The 16171-nt window shown below is 36.2% G+C and overlaps 1 long non-coding RNA gene across 2 annotated transcripts in view; it reads left to right on the top strand.

The window, feature by feature from the left end:
- The first annotated feature begins 6657 nt into the window (after window positions 1–6657).
- LOC117157303 (uncharacterized) overlaps window positions 6658–16171 on the top strand; it is a 125017-nt gene continuing 115503 nt past the window's right edge. Inside the window, exons 1-4 of one of the 2 annotated variants that reach the window (XR_013060168.1) lie at window positions 6658–6816; window positions 7087–7599; window positions 7821–7892; window positions 8119–8439. This is a non-coding gene — a long non-coding RNA (uncharacterized LOC117157303). Of the gene's footprint in view, window positions 6817–7086; window positions 7600–7820; window positions 7893–8118; window positions 8440–16171 lie in introns of those variants that run through there. The other variant, XR_004464252.2, reaches the window with a different exon arrangement.

Below are 16171 nucleotides of genomic sequence, written 5' to 3' on the forward strand. Positions count from 1 at the left end.
CCACCTTTTACTTTCATTTTCTTCGTTCCCGTATAAATTCTTTCGGTATCAAGCGAAGATTAAATGTTCGTTTTCTGAGGAAATTTTTGGTTTTCATTAAATATTGCAATATATTCTACTTCGCTAATATCCTTCTGCTTCACTGCCAAACATGCTCTTGGTTAGCAGCTCGTTGTTTCATATTGGAAAAGCAATGGAACATACAATTTTAAGAAGATAAATATAATTACATACCGTATTATGGTAGACAGATAAAAAATTCGCAGATACCATACGGATACGGAAAATCAAGAATCAAATTCACTTGCTAAAAGCCTCAAACAATCTTTTCTTCAACATACTCCAAGATTATCTTCGCAATCATTATTCATATATAGCCGTGTCGTATAATGTCGTATAATATCCATATAACGAATGTGCTTGCTGATAATCCCTACAAGTTGCTGCGACTTTAAAAGGAGAAAAGGTAGCATAGAAAAATGAAAAGTCTTTGGGAAGAATGTGCATCAAGAAGGAGAGGAAGCGAAGAAAGCCACCGAGATCCATATCGAGTGAGGAAGAGGCTTGAGAACGAACTGTTTCTCTTTTTGTATGTTGAACGCGGTGAAAACGGGATGTTTCGAGTTTTCGAGTAAATTGGAAACAAATGCGTGTTGCATGTTGGTGGACTCTAATAAACGACGGGTAGATAGCATAACATTAAATCAACTGGGCGGAAGCGAGAGGTTTACACGAATATTTCTAATTAACGAAGCATTAACGCGTCGGTGTGGGTCGGCATAATAAATACGACGGGTATTCCCGACTATATGTCGCAATAAAACGCGGCTCTTTTTAATCGTCGGCCTGGAATACCTCGTCGTGGTGATCCTGAACGGAATAATTTACACGCGCTATTGTAACTATAATGTTCCAGTACAATTGACCGTGCTTTTTATCGCGTCTCGTTCCGGCGTTAAACGGACGGCTCGACACTGACCTGGGTCACTTCCGTTGAATTCCGTTCCGCGTAGACAAGCATCCTTCGTTGTCATCACTTTTACGAGGCCCCTTGCGTAAGAATGTGTTTAATGGAAACGTGTTACCTGCCCCCGTGGAATTATAATTTGTTTCTTGTGACGGTAAAAGAACGTTGTAAACGATGTGTAGGCTAGTTATTTAACTTGCAACCTCGCTGAGGTTCACGGTGAAGAAAGTGTGAATTCTGGAGAGAATGTTGTTTGTTTGATGCGCAGAATGTTGTTTTGCGGATCGGTGCACAAGTCGATCAGTTGGTTGTAGCGAGAGATTTTAATTGTGATTGAATGCGGAAGTGTTTTCTTATCAATGATCCTTTTTATAAATAATCCGTCCAAGTGTTTCTTCATGCAATTTTCTAAATGTGGAACTTTTCTTACGAAGAATTGTTTATTCTTTGTTATTTGTTTCTCGTACTAGACCATTGAAGGGTATAGTTTTTATTGTTTGCTGATTTAACTATTAAAAAAGGAGATATTTTATTCAGGAAACATTTTTAAATAATAAAGAGAAATACAAATAGAGAAGAAACAAAAGATTGGCTCTATCTTATAATTCTTATTACACGTTAATTCTCTCATAGTATGCAAATTTTGCCATTTTATACTCTTAAGAGATACAATCAAAACGGTCTAACGAAAGTTCTTCTTACGTTATTACGTAAGCTCTAGGATACGTATGTTTGCGTTTAAAACAAATTAGTCCGGTGTCGTGTGGAAATTGCTCAGGTAATTTGCGAAAATGAGCTAGAGGGTAATGAGATTATTAGAATGGACGTAAAAGAGAAATCATGTGAAACTCTGACGTAACATTAAAGCAGTTATTTACGAGGAAACGAACGAAAATGTGTTTTTAACTATTGGAAAGTTTCATAAACAAATCACAAGGATATTTGTCATTGTCGGTTTTGTTTATAATATCGAGATGTAAATAACTATAATTTCATCGGTACTAGCATACTTCTATATGAATTATGAAAAATCATATAGCATTATTACGACCTAAACATTCATTTAAACATTTCATTTGAATATCGATATCGTAAAATAAAAATTCACGAAATTTCTATCTCCAAAAAATATTTTAGAAAATAACAAGTGCTACCAATAACATTTAAAGAATGTTAATTTGTGAATTAATATAAGAATCTCCTATAAACATGTTTAAGTGATAATAAATTTACTGTTATGATATTTTACGCATTTAACAGATAACACAAAGAATGATAAGAGAAAACATATGCAGAGAAAACAAAGACTCAAGAAAATTGCAAGAGAATCCCCTATATGATAAACGTATGTGATATTGACACTATAAATCTTTTTATGTTATTTACAATCCATAAATATTATGCTGCTTTAGTTCGGATTAACCAGGTATTCTTTTATCTAATCAGAAATTCGGATTCATAATTCATAGGAACTAGTTAAAAATTACACACGGTAATTAAATAATTCCCTTTTCTCAAAAACTCTCTTATTCTCAATATTATCTTTATCGCCCCTAAGATTCAATTTATTATTACTCTACACAAAATTAATATTAAAAAATATGCCAGAATTAGACTATTATATGTGATATTAATAGAAACTCAGATTCTTCTGACTCTTATTTAAAAAATGAAACACAGGTATGGTCCCAGAATTGTTTTATTTAAATAAATATTGAATATATTATGGTTATTTTACATATTGTTCTATATTACGTGTATTGTATACATTTTGGCATCTTCAAATATTATAAACGGATAAAAATCTGCGTTCTAAACTAATCATGATAAACTAAATAAACAGAAATGAGAAAAGAACAATAATTGCTGTCTATGAGTACACAATGGAGATCTCGAAACGAAGCTGGCCAACGTTCATTTGCCTTTGGGGCGAGCCAGCGGCCAGCGGTGGATCTCATCTGAAAATAATCCAAACGTCCCGTTCATCATGTTCATCCTGCCAATAAATAAAATCGTCAAAAAGGTGTCACATAAATCGCGCGAATACACACGGTGCCCGGAGGACATATTTCACCTGGAGGGCGCGCGCGAGAGATTTAAGCGCCACCGGTGACACCAGCGCGAAACAGATATTTCCGGGGCCGATTTGTTCTTGGTTACGCGTAACCAAGGATCAATCTATTAATCGTTCGTTGATCGCGTAGCTGTTGGTTAAAGAGCAGAGTCTTGCTTGATTCTCGGCTCTCGAAATACGTATCCGGCCCCAGAGACGGTCGTGCGACGTTTTACGATCGTAAACGGCGCGTAGGAGGCCGGGAGAGGAACACAGCGGCAGAAAATACTAGGGCGACGACGAGGAACGTCGAATACTTTTCCTCTTTCCCCCTTTACGCCCTCCCGGTTCTACCACTGTCTTGTGAGAGACAACTGAGCGGCGAATACTCGTATTCGTGATCGTAAAATTAGAAACACCGCGGCGCTCGGCGAGGCGCCAGTTTCTTGGTCGCTCCAATTCGCTCTTTGACATTTTCGATGATAACGATGGGGGATCTTACCCATTTTGAAAATTCTCGTCGCCGTTTGTCGCTGCGTTGGAATTCTTATTTTCGAAGCTTGATATATGGACGTGTACGTGACTCTGTTCTTTTTTTCGTGGCGCCGCGCCCCGAGCGTCTTTTTTTAGGTTAGCTTCGCATAAAGAGGCTTCGTATAATAACTTGATTGCGATGTGTCGAACGCCAGATCATGGAACGTCGATTTTTGACCTGAATTGATTGCCGGACATCGAAATCTTCCTTATGGTAGGATTATACTTATTATTTGATACTTTGTCAGCACGTAGGAATTATCTGTTTCAATTTTTGTACATGGTAAATAAAATGGTTATCGGTTATTGGAAATAAAGATACGATAGGTGTAATTTACATATAAAATATTTTGTACGGTACATTTTGGGACATGGACTTTACGCGAGATTTGGATTAAAAATAACGAAGATCATACATATTTATTTTAGGACGAGGTTTAAGGTTCGATTTATTTCTATTATTAAAAAAGTTCTTTGAAAATTTGTTTTTCAAGCTTCTTGTATATATATGTCACATCACGTGTGCGAAATAAATTGTGAAATATATACATAAACGTGTGTAACGCACGTTACTAAGAAAGCATATTACGAATTGAAAATATAAGCTTTTATTTTAACCCAAAACAACAAAATTCCTTATTTTTAATATTTTTGAATTTATTTATTTGTAAATTTTTTCTAATTCTTCTTTAAATCGGTACATTAATACATTAGTCAATAAATATACGTTTATAACATAGAAATTGTTGGAATATTATTTTGAATACATAATTACTTTAAACACGGTTGTCTTAATCATTAATTAGCCTATCAAAATACGCAACATTCTTTCAAAATCGTACAACACGTTATCACGAAAGTATTTTACAAATGCAACGCAACTGTTCAACATATTTGATGATACATCATGCATGATTATAACCTTTATCTCACACGTGCTCGATTCGTAACGTGTGCAAAAATGAAACTATAATTACCAACGTAACAAAACATTCCAGCGTGAAAAAGTATCGAAAGAGTAAAAAATGAATTGGGCCGATCGCGTGCTGCTTCGCGTTTCACCAGGTATTAATTTACAGGCCAGTGCATTCGGTTGAGCCCATAGAAATTTGCACAATAAATCTCTTATCGCGAAAGACAGACCGGCCTACCGGGCGACGATCGTCGCCGGTATGCGGTCGATATCTTAAGAACAGTAATTTTAGCCTCTGCTTTACGATAGTCTTTTGCCTTCTGCGTCGTGGCGGCTACTATTTATCGGGCTCCATTGTTCGGCGTAGAAAGTCCCGCTGGTGGATAATCACTTCTAATTATCACCGGTCCAGAAGCACGATCGTGATAATCGTATTTCCTGAAAATAAACCTGTACACATCGAAACCGAAGCGGTCACGCTGGATTTCACCCGGAAATATTTTCCGCGTCGCCGTGGATTCGCGATTTTCTTCCGAATGGCAAACGTTTGCGATCCGGTATGCATATTATTGCATATAAACTCGTGTCTACCAACCGATACTGTTGAAATTGTAGCCGTATAAAACTTGTCAGGCCGATTACAGCCACGCCACGGATATACTTTTATTAATAAGATTGCACATAAAATTACTTATACGACTGAAATGTTAATAAACAAACAGTTGCATAGTATTTTTTCAAATAATTTGTGTATTACTAGATGAAGCCAGCTCAAGTGCTCTGTGATTTGAGGTTATGATAATGAGTAAGAATTCCGATTAGTGAATAAAATCATCTTGGATAAGTGGTTAAAGATTTTAATATCGTTAATTCGTTATCAGTGAACAGTTATTTTTAGATATATTCTGTTGCTAAAAGCAATCATTAAATGAATTCATTATCGAAATCTGAACTTTTCCTTTTCATATCATGTTACGCGTTAAGTAACAGTAACACTGGAATATTATTTGTTCTTAATCTATATTACATATAATTTTATTACAAGTCCCAATAAGAATATCTGAAAAATATTTAAAGCAAATAAAAAACTGTTACCATTAGCGTAACATAATATGTAAAACCGGATATGGTAAAGCAATCAATAAGCACCTAAATCGCGATGCGATTAGAAAACCACAAAGCGACGTGTGTTCACAAGGGAGTGTTACATGCGCCGATCGGATCAAGTTTCTCCCATGCTACGCTTGTTAACAATTAATTTTATCGTTGTCGTGGGAACGCAGTCGCGCATGGTAGTTCGAAAATCCACGAGCATAAAACGGCAAAGTAATGTCGGCCAGTTGGTAACCAATGGTTAAAGAAAGAACCATGTAAATGGTGGTCTCTAACGAAGCAATAGGTTGCCTTCGTATGTAATAAATACGGTTTGCTGGACACAGCAATAAACACAAGCCTAATTGCTACATTCGCGTTCTCCTGGAACCAACCGAACCGATTTGCATTTTACTATAATTATAATTCCGCTCTGTACGTCAACTATGTCGATTAGCGTAGTGTCACATGGTACTCTACTTTTTCGTGGCCCATGACCGTGGCGCCATGTTACCGACTGTTTGTCCAAAGATTGTGGAACAAGTGTATCGGCTGCAGATTAACAGTGTTTCAAAAGCTTGTTAGGCGACCTCGTAAATTCGCCGTGTTCCGTGTAGGAACTTAATTAGACGTTTTTCCCTCTGTTTTATGGTTAAGTTAGACATTAAACTGGCGCCTGTTCGCTGCTCGTGATTGCGTATGCTTAATAGGATCGTTAGAAGTGAATGTTGCTGCTCGGAATACGTTTTACCCGGCAGGATCTTTCAACGTATTAAATATCGCGATAAGTTGCGTTAGATTTTCGCTAGCACCGGAGATATTACACCGTGCCTTTTCGTTTTCATAACCGGAAACTATATACATGTTTTATCGAAACATAAATTGTTTGATCAATACATATATGTAATATGCGACTATAATACTGTGTACAATTAAGGATATAAGAAAGTAAGCATGTTTAGTTCATACATGAGAAGTGTTTTCTTAACACATTATGTGTTTCATAATACGAATTTGTAATTTCTAATTATTATTAACTTTTTATACTTTCAGTTTTGCAATCGAAGATGTAAGAAGTGAGAAAATCGTATTAATTTAGGGAAATCTAATTTGAAATACACGGTTTGTATTCGCGTACCAATGAGTGTGTTTCCCCCCCTCCCCATCGAATCCTTCGTAATTATTTACGATAGACGTCAGTATACATGGGATCGTCCTCGTGATATGGCGGATCGACGGATTGTCGCTGTAAATGAGGTACAAATTTGTTACTTTATTCTTACATGCTACGTATTGTCGTCTTTTATTCGATATCTTTTAATTCATCTGCTTCTATCATTGCATATCTCACTTTTAATGTATTGAATACGATAAAAGAATATACTTCGTATACTCGTGTTTTATGCATACCTCGCTAATATTCGATGTACACGTTTATCATATACATATATCTTACTAAAAAGAAATCATTATTATGTTTTATTGGAATAAATTCTTTCTCTTAAAAGCTTTATTTATTCATTCCAGGTATGAAAGTGTAGTGGTAGGACGTTTTACCGCGTAAAAGGACGCCATTGCTTTCGATTATCGAAATCGTTTAGATAGTATCGATTTTTTTGCGAGAGTGATACCGGGTATACTCGTTTGGAACAGTAAACGTTAGTTTTTTAAAATGTGCGGGCGTGGCAGCGCGAGAACAATGTGGTTATAGGAAAATTAGAATTTTTTATAATTATCGTCCTTTATTGAATTGTGTTTTATTCGCGTATAACGTGATTATAGAGTCAGTGCGTGTTAGAATATAAAATTTGCTTAGAGTATACAAAAACATAAAGTCAAAGATATTACGCAGTTCCAGTTTCCCGATACAAGGCCGTTTTTGTTTGCATTTCTGTTTCTAATTGAAAGTAGCTGTATTTTGAACACGATATCTCGGTCGTGTTAACTTTTTTTCGTCTTATGGTGTCTGTGTTGCTATTCGAGTGAGTGAAAATTACCACGACCAAGAATATTCTCGACGATTTGGGCGACAATAAAAATGTATGTATATCATCATGCTTTATTAACTGTAATTACATACTACGTAATGATATAAATGAAATCGATTTACTGTAATAATATTCCGATTCAAACATTCCAAGTGACTTTTTAAGAGCAATATTGCCAAGTATTATTTGAGATTTCATATATTTTTTATATAAGCTATTACTAATAATTTTCAATATAAGACTTATACAATTATTGATTCCTTTCACTTTCAGGCATCTTTGGGTATGATACAATAAATGTAGAACCGGAAGTGATACCAGGAAATTCCGGATATTCAACGATCGGTGAGTCACGAATTTTATGTGTTGATATGTATATTATGTTCTTTCTGTATTACACATATACAGGATGTGAGAAAATTATTGATAGAAACTCCATTATAACAAACGCTTATTCTATGAAATATGAATATATATGTACCTGTTGATTAAGTATTAAATTAGTGGTTAATTAATTTTATCTATAAAATATCTCATATCTCAATCTTTACGTATACCTATAATTCTACAGGTTTATTATTATATATATGTCGGAGTCAGGTTGGCATTTTGGGGCGTTCGATGAACCTTTACTTACTTTACCGTCGCGAATGCAGCTAATATTTATCAGTACGAATGTGGACACTACAAGAGGCTATGAGTAATGGCAATAGGATGGTAAAGATGATGGTGACAACGAATTCAGGTTCGATAACGAATCCACGGTCCACGGGAGGACAAGTATCAACGTACTACCCGATTCCGGTAATTTCTCGGTAACTCGTCCAACGACTAACTAACAAACTGACTCCCCTAATCCAAAAGAAGCTGCCCTTATATATTCCTGTCCCCACTTCTCGGGTCAATCTTTGTTTTTAAGGAGAGCCATAGAATCATTTCGTACCTCTGTCAGGTCCCTCCCGTGACCGTGGCTACGTCCAGTGACCCGCCATGTCACTTCGAGCCCAAATCCATCGTCATAAAGTCCAATTGGAACATTTTCTTATTCAAAGACTATTTCTTATTTTTATTACTTAAGGGCGGCTATAGTAAAAGTGTGGACTAGTGTATTGGGGTTTTTTCCAACATTCCGGACAGGAAATCCCGCTGTCTTTCCATCTCCGACATATAATTATAGTATTAAATATTCTTTAATTACATTTCATATTGTAATTCGTAATTTCTGTATTTTTATTTGTGAAATATTTTAGAAATTTTCTTACATATCGTGATGTATAAAGTATCATCAACACTTCACTGTATTCCAGAGAGTAGAACTAACACATTCTTCCTTATCATATTGGCGTACAAAGTTGCGTTAACTTGCGAAACAATTTGGCGTCTCTCTAAGAATACTATAGCGTTTATGTGCGTTAATATTTCAATATTTTTTATAAGGACATCTTCCGTGTAACTTTCGTACATTCTCAGAGGCACTTCTTAACTCGTATATATACTCCATGTATGTAACAATCGAGCGTGTAATGCGTTTCACGCGTATGTAAGAGGAAAATCGCGTAGTATTCCACACTATGCATCGTCATATTGCACCCGGTAATTGGCTAGCATTGTTTATCCTTTAAAGGATAAATATCATGCGGAACATTTATGCGAACTTCTAGGAATTCAGTCACAAAAATTTCCTAGCCTTTAGTATTTAGTCTTCCGGGTTTGATATTGCCCTGTTGAATCAATTTTTAATATATTTCACACGTTTGCAATAACTATGTGATATCCATATGATGTGAAACAAAGATTCATAAAAACTCCATGATAAAAAATTATAGGTACTATAACTTTCCACTATAAATATCATTTTTGAATATATTCAAGAATTGCAAATACTTTCCAATTATGCAGAATATAATATACTATAGAATCAATTTCAGACATTTTTTAATATACTCAAACATTCCAAAAATTTCTTGTATGTAGAGTAAAATGTAGAGTATAATATAGAACTAATTCCATACATTCTTCAATATACTTAATAAATTAAAAAACTCTCCCACCACATAAATTAATATAGAATGTAATACAAAACCTATTGCAGACATTTTTCAATGTATTCGACAACTTCAAAAATTTCCCTACCATACAGAATATAGTGTAGAACCACTTCTACACATTCTCTAGTATGCTCAACGATTTAAAGAACTTCGTAGAATATAATATAATGTAATATATTGTAAATGTAATATATGCAAAAATTCTAAAAACTTCCCATTTTATAGTGCTATGGACTATTGCCAAAAATGCGTATTCTCGTTTCAACGATATCAATGGAGTTAGCGTGGACAGATTTATCGCACCTGTTCCGATGCTTTCACCTAAGCTTTACCTCGTGTTCCTCGTCGTCTCAAACTATGTTACTTCGATAAACTGGAGGATTGCAACGAGTTCAATGGCAGAAAGACGACGATATAATACTATACGAAGAAGAAGAGAAGAGCAAGGGGTGGGAAAGAAGAGTCTCTGTTTATCAGCCGTCTCTCAGGAGATATTTGAAAGATGCAACGATCGTTCGTGTAATTGGACGGCATTGTTTGTTCATGGCTGACGGAGTACGTTAACATTCTTTGTTGCGGATGATTGGTGTGCTTTCACCTATACTTCGGCAACGTGCTCATTGTCTTAAGCGTCTCGGGGCTGGTTTTCCTCGCCGCTGCGATCATCGAACGACAACGTTCCCTGTTATTAGACGAGAGCTTATCGGTCCACGGGGAAACTGGCCGATTTCTCATAATTAGGTGAAACGCGAAAAATCCTTTTTATCACCGATTTCCGTCGAGATTTTCGTTCGACTTTCGTAGAACAAGAGGTCATCGTTAGAGAAAACAGTTTTAGGTTTATTGGGTCCATTGGAATGTCCAGTAGTTTACGGACCTAGTTATTATATATATTATACAGTACTGTGCAAACGTCTTAGGTCGTCTACGATAGCGATCTCGTAACAGCAACTATATAATTATACTTTTAGGAAATATTCCCACACGGTGTTATATAGAAACGAATCTTTAGATATTTCTTTTATGATTCTAATAGATTTGTAAGGCAGGCATTTTTTCCCCTTAGTTCATACATTTTTTAGAAGAATTTCGTTACTAAATTAGAGCCCTAAATTAAAAAAAAAACAGTTTGTCTTTTTTATTTTATTCATTTACAACTACCACAGACATTTTAGAATTTCTTAGTAGTTTTGATGTACAAAAAATAGATTTTTTCTTCAAGATGAACCTACTATAAGAGATCAAATGCTGGAAGAGGACAAAGTAAATACATAGGAAAGATATTAAGAAGAGAAGAAGAAGAAGATGATGAAGAAGAAGAAGGAAAGTTCATCAGCGTATGAAGTCGCCCTTTCGCCAGCGTCTATTTTATTGTTCCGGTCTCGGTGGCGGTTTCTACCCCGCGGCTTCGGATAATGCGATTTCTGCATATTGTTTCGCGTGAGCGGCCATTCTCGCAAAAGCGCCTTTATAAAGAGCGGTCTCGTGGGATCACGATTATATTGTTGCCGCGGTGTGCATACACACGAGGCTCCGCTATCCATTATACCGGCGAATAAAATAGAGATGTATTGTCCTTATATACGCTGCAAGTTGTACGCCTGCGAGCTACACCGGCCATTTATTATTAGTTAAATAAATATATACCGTCGATATACCAGAAGGTTGTCCACTTGCTGGCTCTCGTGCACCAGGAAACGCATAATATCCTCGTTCTCCTCTTTTTTTTCCCCCTTTCGACTCTCCTCTTCTTGATTTCCTTTAACGGTGCACAGAGTTTACCCGTGGACACCGCGTTTCCGCTTCCCGTGATCGTGACGCGGGATCTTTTCCCCTCGGACTTCGTGGTCTGTTTTGACATTTGGTTTTGGTCTATTGATCAATGAACGTGGGCGAAATTATATCCATATGTACTTGGTTTATCGACGTTCATTATAGATAGATATTGATATAGTAACTTAAAGTGACGAATCTTAGATTTTCTAATTTCACACATATTTTAATTTCAACACATATGAAAAGATATTTATTTAAAAGAAAGAATTTTTCTGTCATATCAGTCTGCCTTTCTTTTGCTCTTTTTTCGCATTCATCGTATGGAACAAAAAAAGTTTCTTCATTAACAGTATCATGCTTTTTGCATAGGATTATTCAGTCAACTTTCATATCTTTCCTTCAACAAAGAGTATTTCATACCTCGTCCTTGTGTTTCAAGTGAAACAAGTGTGTCTCTGACGTTACTGAAAAAGGAAGTCGACTTTTATATCCCCAGAGATTTACCGTCAAGCGAAACAAACCATTTCACTCAATATTATTATCATCATTTTACATCATTCATAAATATAAACCTGTGAAGCATTTAACCAGAGTGTTACAAAATTTTTATTAGTTAGTTAGTTAAGGTGAAATTTCACATTATCCTGTAATTAATATATTTAATAATAATCGAATTATACAAAAATATCACTTCTTTTCTAAGATTGTTTCATACTTCATATACAAGATTCACGTATAACAAAAATCTTACTATTCCTTTGTCAATTTTGACGATCGATCCAACTTCTAATACGAACAATACTAGAAATTTCAAACTTGATCAGTAGATAAAGATTACTATTCTTTTTAATATACCTACCATCATGAATTTTCAAATACTTATAACTTTACCTATATTCCTAGATCAATAGACCAAATGCAAACGTCAAAAGACTCAAACTCTCGATACGAACAATATTAGACATTTCAAACTCTATCAAACGATAAAGATTCACATTTTCTCCAATGAATTTATCATTACAAATCTTCAAACATTTCCTCTACACTTCGTATCTTAATAAAATTCTTGCAACAGTAGGAACAAGAACATTCGAATAAAACTGTAACAATCTCACTCGAACAATTTCTATTCTTGTTTTCCAATCATCTTCATATTTGATCATCTTCAATGTTTCAACAAACAATTGTTTCGTTACTCGCTATTCTACTGTATAATCATTTGACACGTATCACTTGCGTGCAATAGCCGCTCAAAAAACATTTGAATATTTGTTCTTAGCATCGATAACATTGGAAAGTACTGTCGTAACGTTTCTGACTTTTTTCCTGATGGGCGTTAGAGGACTTCCTGCTAACAAGCCGCGACAATAGGAGGCGGCGAAGCAGGTAGCTATAGTGTACCAGGGATTTAATTACTTTCACCAATGCCACGCAGCCTGGGGAAGTTTAATTAATTTTTTGGTTGGTCGCTCGACCGATCGAAACCGACGATCGCACTCGTTACCGACGCCCGAACTGATCTAACTCGCTTAGATCGTTCCTACGACTGTTACGAACCGGTCACGGACTGGTCGCCGACTCTACACGTGCCCTCTGTTCCTCGCGGTCTAATGGAAAGGCAATTAACGCGATCTTTTATCGGTGGACGGGGTCGAGACCGACCCTGGATACCGATTACCGGAAAGAAACCGCCTTAAATCTTCTGCTCTTCATCTAGATCTTGGATTTTCTTACGCTTATAGGAAATTTCAAAAGCATAGAAAGTGGAAATAGATTTCGATTAATAATTATGAATTTTACGTATTTTACACATTTAAACGTACGATGAAACATTTGTTGGTTAGTTACATTTGACTTTTATATATATACATGTATACATAATTAGGATTTTTATGCATTTGTAAGAAACTTGCAAGTGCAAAATTGCACAGGATGCACATGGTACAAAGAGATATACGTAGAAAGTATAGTGCTTTTTATAACATTTGGTAGGCAAAAGAAATTCTCTAGCTAAAACTGTAATTGCTCTAATTTTTTCAATTATATTTTCGAACAAATAAATTTCCATAAAAATCCGCAGTCTGTTTATAGCATCGAGGAAATATATAGTCAAGTATTGGATGTTTCAAGAATTCCTATGGCACACACCGCTTGAAAATCGATGGATCTAACGTATCGCTTGAATAATAGTCGACGATGAAATGTATTGCTGCTTAGAAAGAAAAAGTGCCGCGACTCGTAAAACCTAACAATCGTTTGTATCGCGAGCTGAACGAATGGTAGATAATTTGGCGGACGTTTAGTCGGGAGGAAAGCGATGATAAAAGCGAGCACATCGATCCGGATTGGCTGGGCGTGTCACGTCAGTGGGTCGGCGAGGAACGCGTATCGCGATAATGTGTTTCTAGGTCAGTCACCGTCTGTGAGCGCACGTTCACGAACAGCGTACACGCGAGCACGCATTCCTTTCTCTATAAAACCGATCGTGAATCCCCGCTGCTTCTTTTTTTGCACTGCGGCTAACGCAAACACGCGGGCGCGGATGTTAACAGCGTCGTTAAGTGAAATTGCCACTCGAATTCCGATGGCCGTTTTATCAAAACCGATTAGAATCGTTGCACGGCGTGTGCGTATACACAACACGGTGGAAATGGGAATCGTTTAATTGGTCGTCTCGTCGCGAAATAATCGCCAAGGAGTCGATATACACGCGACTTATCGATGTTAAGTACCGCGCAGTCTCGCTCCGAGATCGTCTGGATTTCCAATCGGACGAAGGAGTGTCCGATACGACGATGATAAGCGCCAGTATGCTAACAATAAGTGGCTCATGCGATGGCTATTTTGGGATATGTGGCAGTTTCGTAAAAATTGATAGCGACGCTGCAGAATGTTATTCGAAAAGGAATTTGTAGCAGCTACTAGATTTTACTGCACGATAGGGGCAATATGTAGCAGACGTAGAAAGAGACAACGTGGATTGATTTAATTTTCAACTTGCGTATAGAGAATAATCGATGGAAGATGGACAAATTAGAAGAAGCTGTACTCCTTCGAGTCATCTTACTAATTCGACTCGTTTCGAAATCTTACGACGATGATAAGCGGTTTAACAATAAGTGGCTCTTTCGATGGTTATTCACGGGAGATGGTTTTTCGAAAATAGCGTATGGTAGCGATGTCGGAGAATGTCATGCGAAGGGGAATCTGTAGGAGCTGCTAGATTTTATTACACGATAGAGAGAAAACGTATTATACGTCGTAGGAAGAAGCGTGGATTGATTCGATTCTTGATAAGTATCGTTTGAGTTGTAGGAGAAAACGGTGAATGGAAGACTGAAAAAGGAAAAGGAGTCTTTTCCAGTGTGTCGTTAATTTAATAAAATTAAGTAATTTACGAAAGCGATCAATGTTGAATGGAAAATAAATAGGATCTCTGAATGCGGTATAAATGTACTTCTTGCGCATAGAGGAAACGCTTTGTTTAATTTTTTTTAATGGTCGAATTTCTTGTGGCGAATGTTAGCTACATTAGAATGTCTGTGTATGATTTATCATTTTTGAATGGGAAGTAAGTGGAGTCCCCGAATAGAAATCGAATGGGATATTTGTATTGTAAGGTAATGCTTTGTTAATTCTACGATTCTGTTTTTAATTTCGTAATGGTTGAGCTGTTCGTATCCAAGGTTAGTTAGATTATAGAAGATTCGTCAGTATCGGAAAGGAAATGGATAACATTTTTGAGCAGAGGATAATGAGAATTTTTATTTAGCTGAGTCGGCGATCATCCATCTTCTCGTTAGAATGTTAATTGATTTATCTATGATTTACTATTGTTGAATGGAAAATAAGTGGAATTCTTGAGCGGAAGATGAACGGAGTTGTTGTGTAGTAGGTAAATGCTTTGTTGATTGTTTGATTGATGTTGCACATTCCAACTATCGACTTCCTCGTGTCAAAATGTCCTTCAAATTATATATCAGTGAATGTGATTGATTTAATACCGAATGAGTCTTTTATATAAAGTAGTAAAGCATAACCTGTTATTAGTTATATAATCAATCTGTAGCGAATTGATCACACGTTTGCCAATTTTTCGTAAGTATTCGGTGTATTTACGAACAATTTAGAATTTACATTTCTATACCGTCCTCCAATCAGGGGAAATCGCGATAAAAAAATTCTCTCGCGTCAGGTATGTACCTATTACATTCTTCGATAATTTACTCCTCCGCAACGATTCTTTAACATCTACTTCGCATTTCTCTGAATTTACAAAAATGTCAAGCTTTCGATGCCAGTTTCCAATCAAATTCAGCTTCGTGACCGCTATCTTCCAACTACTTTTTATTATACTAAAAATCTTGTTCCAACGATCAAAGCTCCATTATTTCATCTTGGTCCCTTGAAGAATCAAATTTTCTAAAGAATGCGCGCAAATTAAAATTTGTAGCATAAGAAGTAAAACGTTGAATCTAGCATTCCGTTAAACAGAAATTGCAAAAAGTTAAGCAGCAGGCTCGGTGAATTATTTCCAGACGATCGATCTTGAAAATGGTCCCGGATATAGCATGCACGATATTATAATGGTTGCCAGGCTGCCAATTTTATCCGTCTGTTTGTTTGATCGGGCGACTTTTGGTCCGTTTCGAGCGTCATCCGGCTACGATAATACGCGGAACGGTTATTTTCGCCGTGGCAATCAACCGAAAATAGAAACAGAATCTGTAGTCAACGTAAAACTAATAATAATAATAATAATAATAATAATAATAATAATAATAATAATGACAGGATTAA

The sequence above is a fragment of the Bombus vancouverensis genome, chromosome 15 (assembly GCF_051014615.1).
Source record: "Bombus vancouverensis nearcticus chromosome 15, iyBomVanc1_principal, whole genome shotgun sequence".
Classification (NCBI taxonomy): Eukaryota; Metazoa; Arthropoda; class Insecta; order Hymenoptera; family Apidae; genus Bombus; species Bombus vancouverensis.